Source organism: Oratosquilla oratoria, chromosome 27, assembly GCF_046742065.1.
Source record: "Oratosquilla oratoria isolate Oo_2021 chromosome 27, ASM4674206v1, whole genome shotgun sequence".
Lineage (NCBI taxonomy): Eukaryota > Metazoa > Arthropoda > Malacostraca > Stomatopoda > Squillidae > Oratosquilla > Oratosquilla oratoria.
Window position 1 is genome coordinate 25937019 of NC_134803.1, and position 20000 is coordinate 25957018.

Sequence of the window (20000 nt, forward strand, 5' to 3'; positions counted from 1 at the left end):
ATTATGACAAAATACGGAAATTTATAATGGAGGCATATAACACCGTGTAACAAAAAGAAATAATAATAATTCATTGTTTCTGGCAACTAACCATTATTTTCTGGTTCAGTATGTTTCAAATTTTTGGAAAATAACTGTCTGTGATTTTAAACTTTGGGTTTGTTGTCACTAGATCTATTTTGTTAAAATAATACTATCATGTTTAACCCTATATAGACATCTGAGACAGATCTGTAAACTCTTCAAAATTTATTATGTATTTACCGAAACAAATACTCAAAAGACAATATTTTAAATTCTGTAACGTTTGAAGTTTGTATCACGAGTTGGCAACTCCTACTGCAGAAAAACAGAGCTTCAATGAAAAATATAAGTCAGTGCGTCAGTAGATATGAAAGTGTATGATCATGCAGTTCGTTATGTTTATCACTTTATTTGATTAAAGGTAAGTTGATTTTTTTTCTCAATATATGTTGTTAGAATGGTTTAGGTTATAAAAAGAATTATGTCCATTTAGGGTTAAATTAATCCATCCACTTTTTCAGACGTGTGACGAAGTTAATTTTATGGCGGCTCGTGGTTGCAAATCCCCAACGATTCCTTCTGCTACGTGTGCGGAGAATTCTTTGTAAACAGGGCTAAAAACACTACCTGGACAGTTGCACCCGTGCAAAGGAAGCCTGTTATGCCTTCATCGGAATACCAGTAGGTGACCAAGACAAACGCTGGGCACCACATGTCATCTGTGACTACTGCCGCCGCACTCTTGAAGGTTGGTTTAGAGGAGAGAAGAGGGCAATGCGTTTCGCTATCCACCGTGTCTGGCATGAGCCTTCAGATCATCTCACGGACTGTTATTTCTGCATGATGGATCCAACAAAACGGAGAAAGGGGAAGAATGCGCCTCCCATTGAGTATCCTGACAGTCCGTCATCTATTGCACCTATTCCCCATAATATAATGGAGCTACCTGTGGCACAGCCTCCATTGAAGAGGCAAGCTATGATGATTCTGAGGAGGAGCAAGGTGTATCATCTGCTGTGCGCCGTCGACGCCGGGTGTCTGGTGAAAGGTGTCCCTACTACCTCAAACAAGAGAACATCAATGACCTCATAAGAGAAACGGCCTTGACAAAGCCCAGCGCCGAACCGCTCATTTCCAGACTGAAGCAGTGGGATTTACTGGACGACAGCGTTCAAATTACTTCCCAGAGGAAGCGGCATCGCAGCTTTTCAGGATTCATCACTCTTAGAGATGGGTTGTGCTACTGCCATGACATCAGAAGACTCTTCGACGCTGTGGGCATTCCCTGCAACAATTATGACTGGCGGCTCTTCATCGACAGTTCATCTAAAAGCATAAAGGCTGTTTTACTGCACAACACAAATCAGTGGCCTTCTATTCCTCTGGCTCATTCAGTGCACATGAAAGAAGGGTACCAGAATGTCAACATCCTGCTGAGTGCATTGAAGTACGAACAATTCAGCTGGGAGGTTATTGGTGATTTCAAGATGGTGGCCTTCTTGATGGAGCTTCAGGGAGGCTTCGCCAAGTTCCCTTGCTATCTGTGCCTTTGGGATAGCCGAAATACAGCTCTTCACTACGAGAAGAGGAAGTGTTCCCTCAGGACCGGCTATGAGGTTGAGGCCCATAATATAAAGCAAGAACCGCTGATGCCACCCATATACATCAAATTGGGCCTCATTAAGTAGTTTGTTAATGAGCTGGATCCAGAGGGTGAGGCCTTGAAGCACATCCAGAAGGTGTTCCCGAAGTTGTCGTAGGCGAAGGTCTAGGCAGGCGATATTTGTGGGCCCTCAGGTGAAGCAACTTATTGACTCCGACAGTTTTCCTGAAAAGCTGTCTGATGTTGAGCGGGCCGCTTGGACAACCTTTGTTTCTGTAGTCAAAGGTTTCCTCGGAAACCACAAGGCAGAGAACTACAGGAAAATAACTGACGAGCTTGTGGACGCATACTGGAGCATGGGTTGCCGGATGTTGCTGAAACTGCACGTACTACACGCCCACCTTGTTGAGTTCAAAGAAGACATGGGAGACTACTCAGAAGAACAAGGTGAAAGATTTCACCAGGATATCAGCTCTTTCAAGGAGCGCTACAAGGGACAGTACAGTGAAAGTATGATGAAAGACTATATCTGGAACCTTTTGCGCGAAAGGGAACTGAAATACAATCGCCAATCACGTAGACAAACTTCTTTTTGATTAAACTATAACGCTAAGATTTTTGTATCAATTCTCAGGAGCTCTGCAACACTGCACTGTATCGCTGTCTGTGCATTAACATATTATAATACATAATTATACCCTATTCGTTTCCTTTTTATTTTAATTTCTAAAGATGGAGCCTGGAAAAATCCCTTTTTTATCATTGATTTATCATATTAATTGTGATAACATCAATTGAAATTATACTTAACAGGAATCGTTTGATTTGAAAGTAGATACTGTAAAAAAAATCCTTAAATTAATAAGCAAAAGTGGCAAGAAATCAATAAATCGATCTCATAAACTTAGAACCGAAGTCTGAACTTAGTAACTGCCCATTTTTACATATTTATGCCATATGGAATTTGAAAATATTAGTTTTAACTCATGGACAAATTTTGTGTTACATAGTGCAATCAATTAATGAATTTTATAACTTCAGTCGAGACATCCTATTGTCAATTAAAAGATTAAAAGTTAGTTTCTCGAGCAGATTACTTCTGTTAGCTGTTGTCATAACCATCCAAGTTTATTATTATAACACCAGTTAATCCTTATGATTATGCTGGTTATTTAATTATCATACCTACCCCAGCTAATTAAGTCATACACCAGCACCAGCTTATTAACTGGTATAACTCACCTGGCTAATTAATTATTGGCTATAACAATGTGCCCCATTTTTCTTCTTTCCTTTGTCTTCAAACGACAAAAATCTTCGAGCCTGTTCAAGGACTTGTTAATTGCCATCGGAGACGCTTACATCATCAACGTTTTCATTACTTTGATGGCCATTCTTCCCTTGACTCCACGGTAATGATCCCATATCATCAGTGCAACCTTAATTGATGACTTGCAACTCTCTCATAAGGAGACCTGATCCCAGACAATCACAATAAATAAATAAATAAATAATGAATAAATGGATAAAATAAAAATAATAAATAAATAAATAGATAGATCAACAAATAAAGAAAAATTAGATATATAAAGAGGTAAATAAAAATATAAATAGATGGAATAATATGTATATATATGAATAAATATATAGATAAATAGATAAGTAAGTACATGTAGATTAACAAATAAACAGATAAATGTGTAAATAAGTAAATAAATAAATAAATAAACGAATAACTAAACAAATAAATACATTTATAAGTATATAAGTAAATGGATAAATAAACAGATAAATAAATAAATAAAATAAGTAAATAAATATTTAAGTAAGATTTATTATCATACTTAGTGAAGTAATTCCTTCATCAGTGACCACTTCAATTCATACCAACTATCCCATCTAGGTATCAAGAGAACCTGAAGGAGCAAAAGAGGTCGTAATTGTCAGTCATGAAGGCATTGACACCATTATTGAAGAACCCTTTACCTCTACAACACGGTGACGTACCTTGAAGTCTCTGAAGTCTTATCCTGTCACCAGATTGAAGATGTTTAAATGTCTACAAGAAACCCTTACCCTTGCCCTAATCTCTTTGAAACTGTCTGACATTAACTTTAACAAAACATATACAACAAGTTATCTTCACTAATGGTTTAAACGACGTAGCCGAACCTCTTTCATCAGGAAATCTTTTCTCAAATTGATTAAAATTACCTTTCATTAATAAAAAAAAGAAAACAGTCTGTTTACATATTAAACAAAAATGGGGTTATGTCAGATTTAAGCTTCGGGAAACTCACACTGAATGAAATTAATTGGTTTTTGCAAGAAAACAATATTTCATCTATGGCAACATGTTGAAAGGTTACGACTAGGTTAGGTTGCTTTTGTTGCTGTTACTCTGCTCTTGCTGATGCTTCTGTTGGTGTTGTTTCTGCTGCTGTTGTTGCTGTTGTTTTAGCTGATTAATCACTTGGGCAATGCTGACGAGCCTTGACCCCACAACCCCTTGGCCACACAGCAAAGCTTCAATCCCATTTGCATAAAAGTTGAGAAGTCGTTGAGACGGTGTAACCAAGGCTCAGAGCAACCACATCGACTTTAACATCCAGAACCAGGAGGGCTGGAGACCTTCAAACGCTTGATCTTCGTAATTATCTCAAACGCGACCTGAGAATCCCCAGGGTCTGTTTCCCCCTCACTCGGATCAACAGGTGATCCCAAGACGATCTTTTCCGCTCGAAGTCTCGCCCTTCCTTGGCTCATCAAAATCGTCAGCCTTTAGCTAGAATGAAATATTTGAGAAGTCTTTGCAGCTATGGTCATCATCGTGGTGGTAATGGGGCTGGTGGTGGTGGTGTTGGTGGTGGCGGTGCTGGAAGTGGTGCTATCAGCTTCAAAACCATTATCATTATCTGGATCAGTGTACCATGAAAAGGAAGATCGGCAACATTGGAAGTTGTACATAGAGCAGCAGCAGCAGGATTTTGTAACACAAGTAACAAAGACGATAATAGTGGTAACAAGAGCAGTAATGGTAGTTGTGCTAATAGGAGAAGTACCAATAGCATTAGCACTAGCAGCTTTAGTAGTAGCATCGATAGCATTAACACTAACAGCAGCATTTGAAATAACAGCAGCATCACTAGCAGTTGTAGAAGTAGCAACAGCAACAGGATCAAGAGCAACAGAACCAGCAGCAATAACCATGTCAGCAATATGAGTAACAACAGTAGTAGCAGCAAAAATACCAACAGTAGCAATAGCAGTAGCAGTGATAGAAACAGCCGAAGCAATAGAAGTAATGGTGGTAGCAGTAGGAGCAACAACAGCAGCAGCAGCTATTGCTCTAATATATGCAGACATAGCAATAGTAACAGCAAGAGTAGCATTCTTCACTTCGCTATAAATAACAAAGAAATATGTGCGATTCATAGTGTTTATGACTGGTATACAACGCTGTAGACAGGGATGAAGGCATCCAAGCGAGGAGGCAGAGCAGAGAAATATCATTCGGGAGAACATTCTAAACAATGCTTATCTGGAGACTTGCTTGCATATAACATAAAGAGATGATATATGGCCTACTTCCAGGGTTTATATTTGCATAGAGGATTTATGATACCATCCTGTAGTGTAGAGTATAGTGACTGTTCGCGCGTCAATCTATCCGAGCGTCCGCCTCTATCGCTTGTCTGTCTGTCTGCGTATGAACCACTCATTTTTTATATTATCCTTCCGCTTTACATAACACACACTTATTCCTCATTATTAATCTATGACCACCTCGCTTACTCTCCCTATCTATTTTTTCTCTCTACATTCCCCTCACTTCTTTTTGTCATTTTTTTCCTCCATGCCCTTTCTCACTGTTCCCTGGCGCACTCTCCTTCCTCTTTTCCCTGTATCCATGTCCCCATCTCCCTTCCTCTTCCTCCTTTCCCCCAGCCCGTCATGAAGGTTTCTTCTTCCCTTTCTTACCATCATTCATTTTCCCCGGCACACCTTCTTTTCTTCCCTTCCTTAGTGTGATTATACATTATGTCTAAGCCTACAAATCATGAACCACTACATCATGCGACCACTATATTCTGCTGATATAGGCCTACATTATGTAAGTGATATATTGTAGCAGTGAGTAATACTATAATGTATGTTCAGTGGCACGATGAGCCATTTTATGCAGAAACTACGTACAACACAAAATATCAAAGAATTACAACATATGTATGTGATATGTAACCATTATCTCAAGGTATGATTTTAATTTTTAAGAATATGTACATGAATGAAAAAAACGTTTGTTGCAGTTTGGTTTCGCTTACATACTAAATTTTTATCCTATTGTATTCATGCAAATCTAATTATTAGGAGGGTTAATGGGGCTTAATGAATGTCTATCGTATAATACTTCTCTAATAAAAATTTGTAGAAGGACCGTGTGGCCTTGGCGTGGTGAGCACACAAGTCTCAATCCCATTCAAGGGTTTCGATGGTTAGATTCAATAAAGACGGATGTCAAACTCCACTGGCTTTCGACACTCAGTATTGTAACAGCCCACATTTTATCATTCTTAGTCAGGTGTTCTTAGGCAATGAGATCTCTTTCCACATCGGATTGCTCTGTCCAACTGTGAAAAGATCATCACGAGTCTCAACTTCTAAAATAATCTACATTGAAGCATATACGAAGACCATTGAGTCATCAAAAATAATATATAAGAACATAACAGCAACACACCCTCCTTTTATTTATACTATTGTGTTTCGTGAACTTCCAGAGAGATATTGATACTTTGGGAAGCCGAGATTTCCCTTAGGTAAATAAGATTTTAATGTGTTTAACATACAAAAATTACCTAATTGACACATGACTAAGGTCCCCGGGTAGCTGGGCATTTAGCTTTTATTACAGCTGTTACCTAGCAAGTCATATAGAATAATGAAAGACTGAGAAGGAAAAATTAGGAAACAAAGCTCTCCATCCTTTCTTGTAAATAATGATAATAATAGCAACAATTATAATAATAAAACAAAATAAATATAAGTATCAATAAACATACAAGTAAATAAATTAATAAATAATAATACAAACAATATCGAATCCTATAAAAATACATAATGAATTAGATACAATTTCCGTAAAAAAGTATCATAGTTAAAGCCAAACAATCTCATACTACTTAAAGGAATATCTGGTCAGTAAATGGATGGAAAAATCTCAACTAAGATTGCTACCCATGCGCGCTTGTACAGTATACTCGTATGAGCCTATGTGTGTTCGTGACGTTGCTCGAATTCATCCTGAATATGCTACTCTTACTTGCACTCGTGCGTGTTTGCATTAAACATCTTGTTTGTCGTTCATAAGCTTTGTGTATGTGTAATTTATTGGATGAGTAGTGTTGTATGGGTTTGTGTGTATATACATATATATTGTACACATGGAATATATATGCATATATATTATATACATGTATACATATATACATACATTCATACAATATACATACATACATGCATACATACATACATACATACATACATACATACATACATACGTACACACATACATTACACACATACATACATACACACATACATATATACATACATAAATATATACATACAAACATGCATATATATATACATACATACATACATACATACATATATACATACATACATTACTAACATACATAAGTGTGTGTGTGTGTGTGTGTGTGTGTGTGTGTGTGTGTGTGTGTGTGTGTGTGTGTGTGTGTGTGTGTGTGTGTGTGTGTGTGTGTGTGTGTGTGTGTGTGTGTGTGTGTGTGTGTGTGTGTGTGTGTGTGTGTGTGTGTGTGTGTGTGTGTGTGTGTGTGTGTGCGCGCGCTTCCATGTACGTGTATGTGCACGCCTGAACGTGTGTATGTTTGTGAACACTTTCGCATGCGTACAATAAACAGGCGTGTTTTGTGCTTTCCTTTGTGTGCTTGCACGTGTTTCACATTACAAATGAAATAACAAGTGCGGCAAAAGGACGTCATTGAAATTCTACCCGAATTGATCTGAAAATAAAATTCTCGAAATTGTCACCCAGATGAACCAATTAAATTAAATTTATATAAACAAAAAATATATCCTTTGATGTACAGAACCCAGTGAGTTTGAACTTCAACTAATCAATATGCATCTCCCATCATTTATTTCTTGGATATTTATCTATTTATTAGTTATTCAATTATTTATTATTTCATTAAATTTTATCATGATTTGACCATAACCTGTCTTGCTAATAAAGTCAAAATAACCAGAAATTTTTATAATAACATTCAATATCATTATCATTATTATCATCACCATGTGCGTGTGCGTGCGTGTGTGTGTGTGTCTTGGATCACGTGTTGGACTCGTGATTGGCAGCTATTTGCCTCCCAAAAATAGCTCAGATATGACCGATCTATGGATAATGCTATGACCTTACACGCACACACACACCCAACTCCCAGCGCACGAGATTTGTGTGTGTGCGTGCGTGCGTGTGTGTGTGTGTGTGTGTGTGTGTGTGTGTGTGTGTGTGTGTGTGTGTGTGTGTGTGTGTGTGTGTGTGTGTGTGTGTGTGTGTGTGTGTGTGTGTGTGTGTGTGTGTGTGTGTGTGTGTGTGTGTGTGTGTGTGTGTGTGTGTGTGTGTGTGCGTGCACGTGCGCTCTGACATCAAAGAAATATCTTCAGATCACAAAATATCACAGGGTTACTAAGTTAATGCTTGACTGACCCTCTTCGTTAGGGAACGTGTTTCCTCCATTCTGTTCTAATTAACACCAAAGGATTTCGGAAAGCTGGGAAGAATACCTTCATCTTAAAGAAAAAAAAAAAATCTTTAAGAGTGCAGAGTCCTCGTCAAGTCAGAGGATTCTGAAAATCATTGGACCTTCAGGATTGTTGACGACTCCAGTAACATCCATTTTCTTTCTTGTCCTTCTCCTCGTCCTCCCCCCATATCCTTTTCGTTCTTTCCAACCACATTCTTCACCGAGAATCGTTCCTTTGTCGTTGCGTTTGTCTTGCCTTTTATCCTTGTCCTCATCCTGGCGCTCGTCATTGGCTCATTCTCCTCCACGTTCCCCCTCCTTTTTTTTTTTTTTTTTGTTTGGGGGTGGGGTGGGGGGTGGGGGTGGGGGGGGTCTTTTCCTCTTGGTCTTCGTCTCCTGAAAATCACTCGAATTGATCGCTGCTAACTCTTGTTCTCATGAACTCGTTCCCTTAATTTGGCCATAACCCTGCATTCGTAACCTTGTTTCGTAATCTTGTTCTCGTAACCTTGTTTTCGGAACCTTGTTCTCGTAATTTTGTTCTAGTAACCTTGTTCTCGTAATCTTGTTCTCGTGGTCTCGACGAAATGATCTTGCTGAGGTAATTGTATTCTCGTGACCATGTTCTCATAGCCTCATTCTAGTAGCCTTGTTATCGAAATGTTGTTCTCGTGATTTCGACGATATAAACTCGCTGAGGTAATTTCATTCTCGTAACCTTGTTCTCATAACCGAGTTCTAGTAACCTTGTTCTCGTAACCTTGTTCTCGTATTCTTGTTCTCGTGATTTTAACGGAATAATCTCGCTGAGGTAATTTTATTCTCGTAACCTTGTTCTCATAACCGTGTTCCAGTAACCTTGTTCCAGTAACATCATTTTAGTAACCTTATTCTAGTAGCTTTGTTCTAGTAACCTTGTTCAGTAACCTTGTTCAAGTAACATGGTTCTAATAGCCTTGTTCTAGTAGCCTTGTTCTAGTAACCTTGTTCAGTAATCTTGTTCTAGTAACATTGTTCTAGTAACCTTGTTCTTGTAGCCTTTTTCTAGTAACCTTGTTTTCGTAACTTTGTCGAGGTTATTTTTTCAAGGTAACTTTGTTCCCATAACCTTGTTCTCGTAACCTTGTTCTCGTAACCTTGTCCTTGTAACCTTGTCCTTGTAACCTCATTCTCGTAAACTTGTTCTCGTAACTTTTTTTATGTAACCTTATTCCCGTAACCTTGCTCTTGTAGTCATGTACTCGTAATCTTGTTCCATTCACCTTCTTTATCTATACAAAAAGTGGGTGTTGGACTACACAGGTAAAAAGTGGATCAGAAGCGTACGCCAGGAGGCGCGCAGCTGCGGCCGAAGCAGCCAGGTTTACCCCATACGCTTGGACTAATAGGGTAGGTAACAGTCGTAGCTGGAAATTGGAGAGAAGTGCGAAATTCGAACACACGACTAAGACAATACGAGACCAGTATGCTTCCAATTACGCCAACAAAGATAAACAGTACTACATATAAGAATTTTTTCATGTATCATTTTAGCTCATCTAACTTTTTTTTTTTCTACCTACCTTATAAAGGGAAAAAGCCTTTGCTATATATATGTATGCAACACAGGCTAATTAATTCATCTAGAAGTCTTCAGTAGCCACCATAGATTTTGTCTATTTAAGTATACAAAGTGAATTTTTAATTAATTTTCATCAATAAGTAACCATAATCAGTGTTTCATTACATTTTTCAACTCACTCAAATACACAAAAGCAAGAACAAACACATACACACAGACACAAATACACACACATACACATACGCACACACACATACACACACACACACACACACACACACACACACACACACACACACACACACACACACACACACACACACACACACACACACACACTCACAAACAAAAACAAGCAAACAACACACACACACACACACACACACACACTTACACACACACAAACACACACACACACACACACACACACACACACACACACACACACACACACACACACACACACACACTCACACTCACACTCACAATCACAATCACACACACACACACACACACACACACACACACACACACACACACACACACACACACACACACACACACACACACACACACACACACACACACACACACACAGACACACACACAGGCACACATGAGAGTGAGGCAAGCTAGAGACTAAGGAACGTTGAAAAAACTAATGGTGAGAATATTTATGAGCGGGATTACGTTGCCCTCCCTCCCTCTCTCCCTTCCTCCCTCCCCTCCTCTCTCCCTCCCTTCCCCCCTTTCTCCCTCCCCCTCCCTCCCTCCCTCCCCTCCCTCCCTCCCTCCCTCTCTCCTTCCCTTCCTCTCTCCCTCCCCCTCCCTTTCTTTCCCTCTCTTCCTCTCTCTCTCCCCTTCCTCCCTCTCTCCCTCTCTTCCTATCTTTTCCCTCCCTCCCTCCCTCTCTCCCTCCTCCCTCCCTCTCTCTCTCTCTCTCTCTCTCTCTCTCTCTCTCTCTCTCCTCCTTCGTCTAGCTTCTTCGTTTCTTGTCATATTCCTCCGTTTGACTTAGCATAATCTGACGTCCATTTAATCCTGAATCCTTCCCCTTTCTTTCCTCCTTTCCACTTTCATATCAATTAATTCCATTTATTTTTATTTCCACCAAAGTTCGTTAATGATAACGACCCTTTCCTCTAATCCATACACTCCATATTCAACCTCATATCAACCTTAGCTTAGACTTGAATGGAGCATTGACAAGAGCTCTTGATGAAATTGTTTGGTGTCCCGTAGAATAAAATGTTTTAGTGTTATATCTTCTTACATGAAATAGTAAGTTTGTTTTATGAAGTAGATATCTTAGAAGCTTTATTGATATCTCCACTGACTAAGTCATTTATAATTTTCTTAAGATTGGAGATTAATTCCTACTAAAAAAGAAAGTAATAAGAAGATACTAAAACAAAATAAATTAGAATAGAATGAAATTAGATCAAGTTAAATCAAATCAAATAAAACTGAATAAGAAAAAATGAAATGAAATAGAATAAGACAAATAAAGTAAAATGAAGTATAATTTAGAAAAATTAGATGAATAAATAGATTAAGAATGTTATCATTTTTAACATGTATTATCCAATCCGTTCTTGCGTCTTAGACCTACAGTACATTTTACTGCTACTGTGACAACTTATTCGTTGTGATATTATCCTCATGATCATACGATTATTGCTAAATATTACGAGTCAAGGCTCTCTCAACGAGCCCTTCTGGACACCATCGTCTTTATAAGACTATTCCACCTGAAGCCAGGCGATCTTATTCAGGTCATAGTGTGACACTTCATCCTCGTTCACAATTTTATGGTTATTCCCTCTCGTATTGGGTGGTACTTACTTCTTTTAACATGGCTACCGCCAGACGATTTTATTCATTGTTGTGTCACTTCGTCTTTAGATAGATGGATATATCATCCCATTAACACTGACATATTTCATAGATTTCATTGAAAGCATTTTTTATTCTGTTAAGTGTTTGAAAACAGAGATCAAACTAATTGATCGATACCCACTTTTCCCGGGTTTCTCTTTAGCTGAATGCAATTGTCCGATATTGGTTTGAACGAAAAGAAATGAAACACGTGTCTATGTCCAAATGATTAAGGATTTTTAATATAAACCATAATTTTAGTCTTTTCTAAACAATGGACACTTGATTTATTTTATTTCTTAATTTACATTTTTCATCTATACGATTACTTTTATTATTCTAGTTATTTATCAATTTATTAAATTATTTATTCGTTCGTTTATCTTTAAAAGGGCGTTATACCTAGATTCTTCTTCCCTATTCCCAATTTCAAAATAATTTGGCCAAATCTTTCCTTCTTTTCTTATTTTTCAATCATTTCTGCACTCTGTTATATAAGAAATAAATCTTCATACTGACAGATACTTCCTGCGTTCATACTCTCAATTCATCATTTTCATTTTTCAGCCCCCCGCTGAAGAATATCTTAATCTCCTTTACAGCTATATACATCTAAGAACAAGAACAGAATGAACAGAAATCTTGATTAACTCATATTTTGATATCACTTGCACACTATAATTGTTTCGTACCTTCTTTCAATTACTTGACTGACGGGGCACGAGAAAAGTTAGGTTCGTTGTATGGCAACAACTCCATCCAATCACATGAAACTCTTGCCATACAGCGAGTCTAACTTTTCTCAGACCTGATAAAACAGTGAATATTTGGTTCTTGCAAAAAAAAAAAAAAAAAAAATCTATGTATAAGATGAAATAGTCATTATAAGAAAAAAAATAAAATAAACAGTGATTTGTGAACCTTATGTCTAGTAACTTCACATCTTCCCGAGTTTTTTTGTGGGCTCTCTCTAAGCTTCATTAAAAAAAAAAAAAAAAAAAAATCTAATGAACTAGAAATCGAAGAACACTGACCTTTGCCCACCATGACTAACGCGCCTACTCTGTCGACACGCATCTTTGTCATTACCTAAGCCTAATGACCTCAAAGCCTCACATCTTCAAAACCTCATATCTTAATCTTCCTCTTACATCATTGCATTCTTTCCCTCTGATGATAAAATCTGTATTTCTGGCGTTCTCATTATTCAGGTCTTTATTAAAACTTTTATTTCTAAAGTCGTCAGTCTTAAGCCTCCAAAACCGAAAGAGGTCCTTTTCTCTCTCTCTTTCTCTTCCTTCCTTTCTCTTTCCGTCCTTTTTCTTAATCCCTCTCCTTCTCCCTTCTGTTCTGTCTTCACCATCTCTATCATTCGTAGCTGCTTCAGATCATTAGTCTTTGTCCGTTATGTTTAACCTTTATTCGCATTTCTCCATATCGCATTCTGCAATACGTCTTTCTTCCCCTTGTCCTTCCCTTCTCTCGGCCCCTATTTTATCGCTTTTTATTGCCTATACTGTTTACCTATATTTCTTCATCCTATACGTTTATTCTTTTCCATACTGAGTTCTCTATTTAAGGCCCTAGTATCTAGATATTGTTATTTCTAGCACGTTTCACTCTATTGGAAAATAGCAAAAATTAAGAAATCTACAATATTCAGAAAAAAAAATCACCGTTGAAATATATGTCTTTAAAAAAACGAACTGTCCAAATTTTATGTTTTGAAGAAAGAAATACGTTTACTTACACGTATACAGTATATCTTTGTTTTTCTGATCTTATCTAAATTCACACCATACACACAAAAGACCACACACATAGGAACAATAGAACATAAGAATGAAGGAGACTGCAAAAGACCATAAGGTCTATACTAGGCAGTTCCATATCCATCACCACCTGTCATCCCCACCTATAAAGTTGTCTAACCGTTTCTTAAAACAACTGATAGTTTCAGCGCTCTCTACATGGTTACTAAGTCTATTCCATTCATTAACCACACCTATTAGTAAACCAATTCTTGCCTATTTCCTTCTTAAATCTAAATTTGTCCAGTTTAAATCCATTACTGCGAGTCCTGCCCTGTGAACACTCACACACACAATGAAATAAAAAGAAACACAAACAATTACACTCAAACACACACACACACACACACACACACACACACACACACACACACACACACACACACACACACACACACACACACACACACACACACACACACACACACACACAAACAAACACTTACATGCACAGATACAGACAAACACAAACACACACACACGCGCGCGCGCGCGCGCACAATAAATACAATGGTACAGCAAAAAAAGCAATACATCATTCGACCTCGAGTATGATTTCTTACTAAAGCAATTTTCTTCTTATGTACTTCACATATTTGCACTTGTATGTTTCATCCCCGTACTAGGAAAAAAATCTTACTGATTTGGCTATATTAGTATCAATAGCCCCATCATATGTGTAGCCAATAGCGAATTAATTAGCCACACTCAAGACTTCTTCACCTCGGTCAAGGACAGGCAAGATTGATATAGCTGACTCCTTCAGTAAGGTGACATGCTTGTAAGTTTGTTTTTAATTAACGATAGACGATTCTATTCAGCCCGCGTTCCACTCAATGTAACGCAAAGGTTAAGATTATCCTAACGAATCCCTTAAGAATATTGTTAATCTTGTTCTAACTGAGGCCTAGATGTCTTAACCAGCTGAGGAACTGTCACGGTAACGACGGGGCCTATGATATATATTTGTTATAGCATAGACCAATTCCACCAATATACTATGCTAAACCTCTACATTTCATCACTGATTTCGCCATATCGGAGTCCCTCTATTGATTTGCCAAGAGTCAAAGGTTTCCTCCTCCTCCTGGCCTATTTGCCAAACCAGGCCACTAATGAAGCTCATCACGTACGTATATGTTGATACGTATGTACGTGTTCATTGGTTCATTAGCATGTGCTCACGCACACATTTGTGTACATGACTTCATGACCGGTAGCCTGCATAGCGTAGAACGGGATCGGAATTCGTAGAACTTTAAAAACACTTATCCGTATATATGTATGAGCAGATAATAGAACGGTGCATGAATATTAGTTGAGAGGCACTTGTGTCGGTGGTGCTGACAGTTTGATCGTTCCTCGCTCTCACGTTCTTCGTGGGGGGTGAACGTTAATGATCTCCTTCCCACAAACACACACACGCGCGCATGCACGTACACATACACACACACGCACACACACACACACACACACACACACACACACACACACACACACACACACACACACACACACACACACACACACACACACACACACACACACACACACACACACACACACACACACACACACACATCGAATGTTAAATGAACTTCTTTGCAGATGATGGGAAACTGTTGAAGAGAGTGAGTAAAGAACGAATTAAATGTCACCATTAAGAAATGTAGTATATTGGAATTTAGAAAAAGCAAAATTAGAACATTGGGTCAATACAAAATTGGTACAAAGGAAGTTACAAAAGTAAACTCAGAAAGAGACCTAGGAGTTATTATCTCAAATGACATGACACCAGACAAACATGTCAACAAAATAGTTGGAGAAATTTACAATTTAATAAGATCAATGAAAGAGTTCTTTGACTACAAGGATGAGGAAATGGTAAAGAGGATACTAGTTACACTGATATGACCAAAATTAGAATATGCAACGTAACTATGGACACCTAGTACAAAAAAATAAATAAATAAATAAAATGAAATAAAGAAACAAGAAAAAAATCAAAGAGCAATGACAAAGATGGCACCAACACTTAGCAAGTTGACATACGAACAAAGATTGGACAAACTAAACTTATCAACTCTGGAACAAAGAAGAGAAAGAGGCGATTTGATAACCATCTACATAATTATGAAAGGGATGGAAATCCTTGATAGGGATGACCTACTTAAAAGGGACAGAAGAAATACAAGAGGACACGAGAAGAAACTTAAGAAAGGCAGCTACAGAAGAGATCTGAAAAAGAACAGCTTTCCACTCAGAGTAATGAACAAATTGAAAGAGAAAACAGTGAGTGATAAAACCACACATGATTTTAAGAAAGAACTAGATGCGGAAAGATACAACTGCTCACTACGAGCATAGCTCTTCTCCCGCAAAATACAACTAGGTAAATACACACACACACACACACACACACACACACACACACACACACACACACACACACACACACACACACACACACACACACACACACACACACACACACACACACACACACACACACACACACACACACACACACACACACACACACACACACACACACACACACACACACACACACAAACATACACACACACAAACACATACACATGGATTCATCTACAGTCATCTCAGTTCATAGACAGTCTGCAGACGTGACGAGGGTCTCAAAGGTCTAAACACTCTAAAGCTAGTTGACACAAGGGAGAAGTCCTTATTTATATGATGAAGTTATCCGTCATGCACCATAATAGATTATAGAACGAATTACAGTACCATATATTAAAAAGAAATTATCAAATGTGACAACACACTCTACTTTTTATGTTTTTAAGTCAACTCTGAAGTGGCTCCCTCCCATGCCTGCTGAAGTGTGTCGTTATATTCTAAGACACAATTTTTCCAATTTCTATTCCAAGAATGGCAGGCTAGTGAGTACCCACCTCCTCCATCCATGCACCCTCTTCTTCTGGGGCGGAATGAAAGACCTGCTTTATGCGGCGTGTGGGACCGAAGCTATGAAAACAAGGATGCGAAGGGAAGTCTATGAAAAGGAAAGTGTGGGAGGGTTTCCAGAAGGTAAGTTGAATCTCGTTTATATATATATATATATATATATATATATATATATAATATATATATATATATATATATATATATAGCTAATCTTGAGACGAGGCTAGACTATTTTCATAAGAATTTTTTTTTTTTTTTTTTATAAACCTCATAGCTCAGCCAAAATGCACATCTAGGGCCAGTACTTTATTATTTTTTTTTATTTAATTATTTAATTTTTAGATGACAAAAAATATCGAGCGGTGTATTTTGTGTCGATGTCCCAGGACTAAACCGATCCCTGTAACTTCCCGAGTTCTGTACTAACGTGCCACATTTCTAATATATGAATTATGTTTATTGATTTCAACATCTACCCATTTTGAATTTTCAGTTAGGGTAAACGCTACTATCAAGAATAAAGTTTAGTAAGTTTACAATCAGTAACAAGCCAGGAAGCGTGTCAATAGAGTTCATATTCCGAACGATAAACTAAGAGAATTTCAGCGTTGACGTGCAGGTCATTTCTCGTTGGCGAGTTACTCGTGAGGATGCATGCATATGACCGCTAACATGTGACACCGTCTTATCACGATCATTTCATCAAATCTCCAGTGAATATGGGACGATTTCATTCCACATCGTTTGTTCGCCTTTGTTACTCTGCTGAGGTACAACTGGAGACGAAAAAAAAGTAACTCTTAAGTTTAAGAAGGAAATATCTAAGAACTGGTTTACCAACACAGTGATTAACGAATGTAGACTTAGTAACAGTGTAGTGAGTGCTGAAACAATCGGTTGTTTTAAGAAAAGGCTAGATAGCTTTATGGATTGGGATGAAAGGTGATAAGGATCTTGGAATTGGGTAATGTAGAGTTTATGGTCTCCTGCAGTCTCTTCCATTTTTATATTCATAAGCCAAAATGTTTACTATTGGCATACTGTATAATTTTATCTCATTGTGTTTTATTCTATAAAACATATTTTGGTGTAGGAATTGAAATGCTCTATTTCTTCTTTCATGATAAAATAGAGTACAGCAGTTTTCTGCGCATATGTTACAAAGGAATACAAAAAGACAGACTTATTGGTCGTTGCGGGGCTGCTTGCGAATTGAAAGAGGGGGTAAACAGTGGAAACAGTTAAGAACTAATGACATAAGTGTATGCGCCCACGATGTTGAGAAATAAGTTATAAAGTTATAATGGGGTTGGAGTCCATGTGTTTATCTAGTCTACCTGGGGAGATGAAGAATACGAGTAAACCAAAAAATTTTGACATCAGTTACAGGTAAAATGCTTGAATCAATAATAGCTAATAGAATCAGATATCACATCAAGACTATAATTTGATTTGCGACTCACAGCATGGGTTCTCCAAGGGTAAGTCATGTGTGACTAATCTTCTATATCTTTACACTAATACAAAGTGTCACATAACAATGATAACTACGATGTTATTCACCTTGACTTTAGCAAAGCGTTCGGCAAGGTGCCCCACCAGAGTCTACTAGATAAAATCAAAGCCCATGGCATAAGAGGAAAAGTGTTTGAATGGATTAGAGCTTGGATCAGTGGAAGAAACGTGCGGGTTACCATAAACGGTGTAAAATACAAATGGGGTGAGTGTTTCTAGTGGAGTTCCCCAGAGCTCAGTTTTAGGTCCCTTATTGTTTATTATGTATATAAACGATTTGGACAATAGGATTAACATTTATATTATTAATTCTTTGGACGACACTAAAATAGGACGCCTATTTAGGTCAGGAGAAGAAGCCGAGATTCTGCAGGAAGACCTTAACAAATTGTTCATGTGTTCGATGAAATGGCAAATGAACTTCAATATCTCAAAGTGTAGTGTAGAGTTACACAACCCCGCAGGCAGATATAGCTTAGATAATGATTTTAGAGAAAACTGAGTGCGAGAGAGACTTGGGAGTTCCAGTAAGTCCTGACCTTAAATCCAGGAAACAGTGCATTAGCGCCAGGAATAGAGCTAACAAAGCATTAGGTTTCATTGCTAGGGCGGTTACGAATAGGAATACAATGGTAATTATCAAACCCTATCTGGCATTAGTTAGACCCATCCTTGACTATGCGGTACAGTTTTGGTCTCTGTCTTATAAAATGGATATCAGTTCATTAGAGTCAGTACAGAAGAGAGTGACCAAAATGATACATGGGCTCAGAAATTTATTGTACGAGGAGAGGCTTAGGCACCTTAATCTACACACTCTAGAAGACGTAGAGTGCGGGGTGATCTAATAGAGGTATTCAAGTGGACCACAAGGCTTTAACAATTGTGATGCAAACAAGATCACCATATTAAGACAACAAGACAGGACTCGCAGTAATGGATATAAATTGGGCAATCTTAGATTTAAGAAGGAAAGAGGCAATAACTGGTTTACTAATAGGGTGGTCAACAAATGGAATAGACTTAGTAACCTTGTAGTGAGCGCTGAAACTATCAGTTGTTCTAAGAAACGGTTAGACAACTTTATGGATGGGAATGACAGGTGGTAATAGACATGGAACTGCCTAGTGTAGGCCTTATGGTCTTTTGCAGTCTCCTTCATTCTTATGTTCTTATGTTCCTCTGTTGTGAAACTAGGTATACATTTTCAAAATGTACGAACTGTATGTAAACGTACGTGTAAAAAAAGAATATGAGTAACCCCCTCAAGACCAAGTGAATTCTGATTTTATGAGCCTCAGTCACCAATGGAAAATTACATATTTATGAGACTTTATAAGCTGACACATGAGTTTTGTATAAGAAGTAAAATATAAAGCGCTGTCTTGTATAGATGAGATTCTCTTTTTATGAAAATCGAAAGATGTCACCTATAATTTTAAACCTCATTCTTTTTAATCCAAATTTCTTGAAAAAAGAATTATTCATCAAAAATAACCTATTTATTACTCTCTCAACCTAACAAGCACTTCTGTTAGGGGCCCCTTGCGAGTATAAAAAATTCATTTCTATTCACAGACCCTCATGAATGTAAAGTAAATTAAATTATGCGACCGGTCTCTTGTCACAATGGAAACTCAAATTAGAAGAGAAGTCCTTTCTATTATATATATAGAAATCACAATAAAAGAATCTACATCTTAAATGGGATCTTTGAGCATTTGCTCAATCAAGGCAAACATATGTATAATCCATTTGTTATTCCTGTCCTTAAAACAAATATTGAAAATACAACTGAACCAACTTAAAAACGGACAAGGGATCAAGTACTTAGATATAATCATTTCTAAGTTGAAGTCAATTAACAC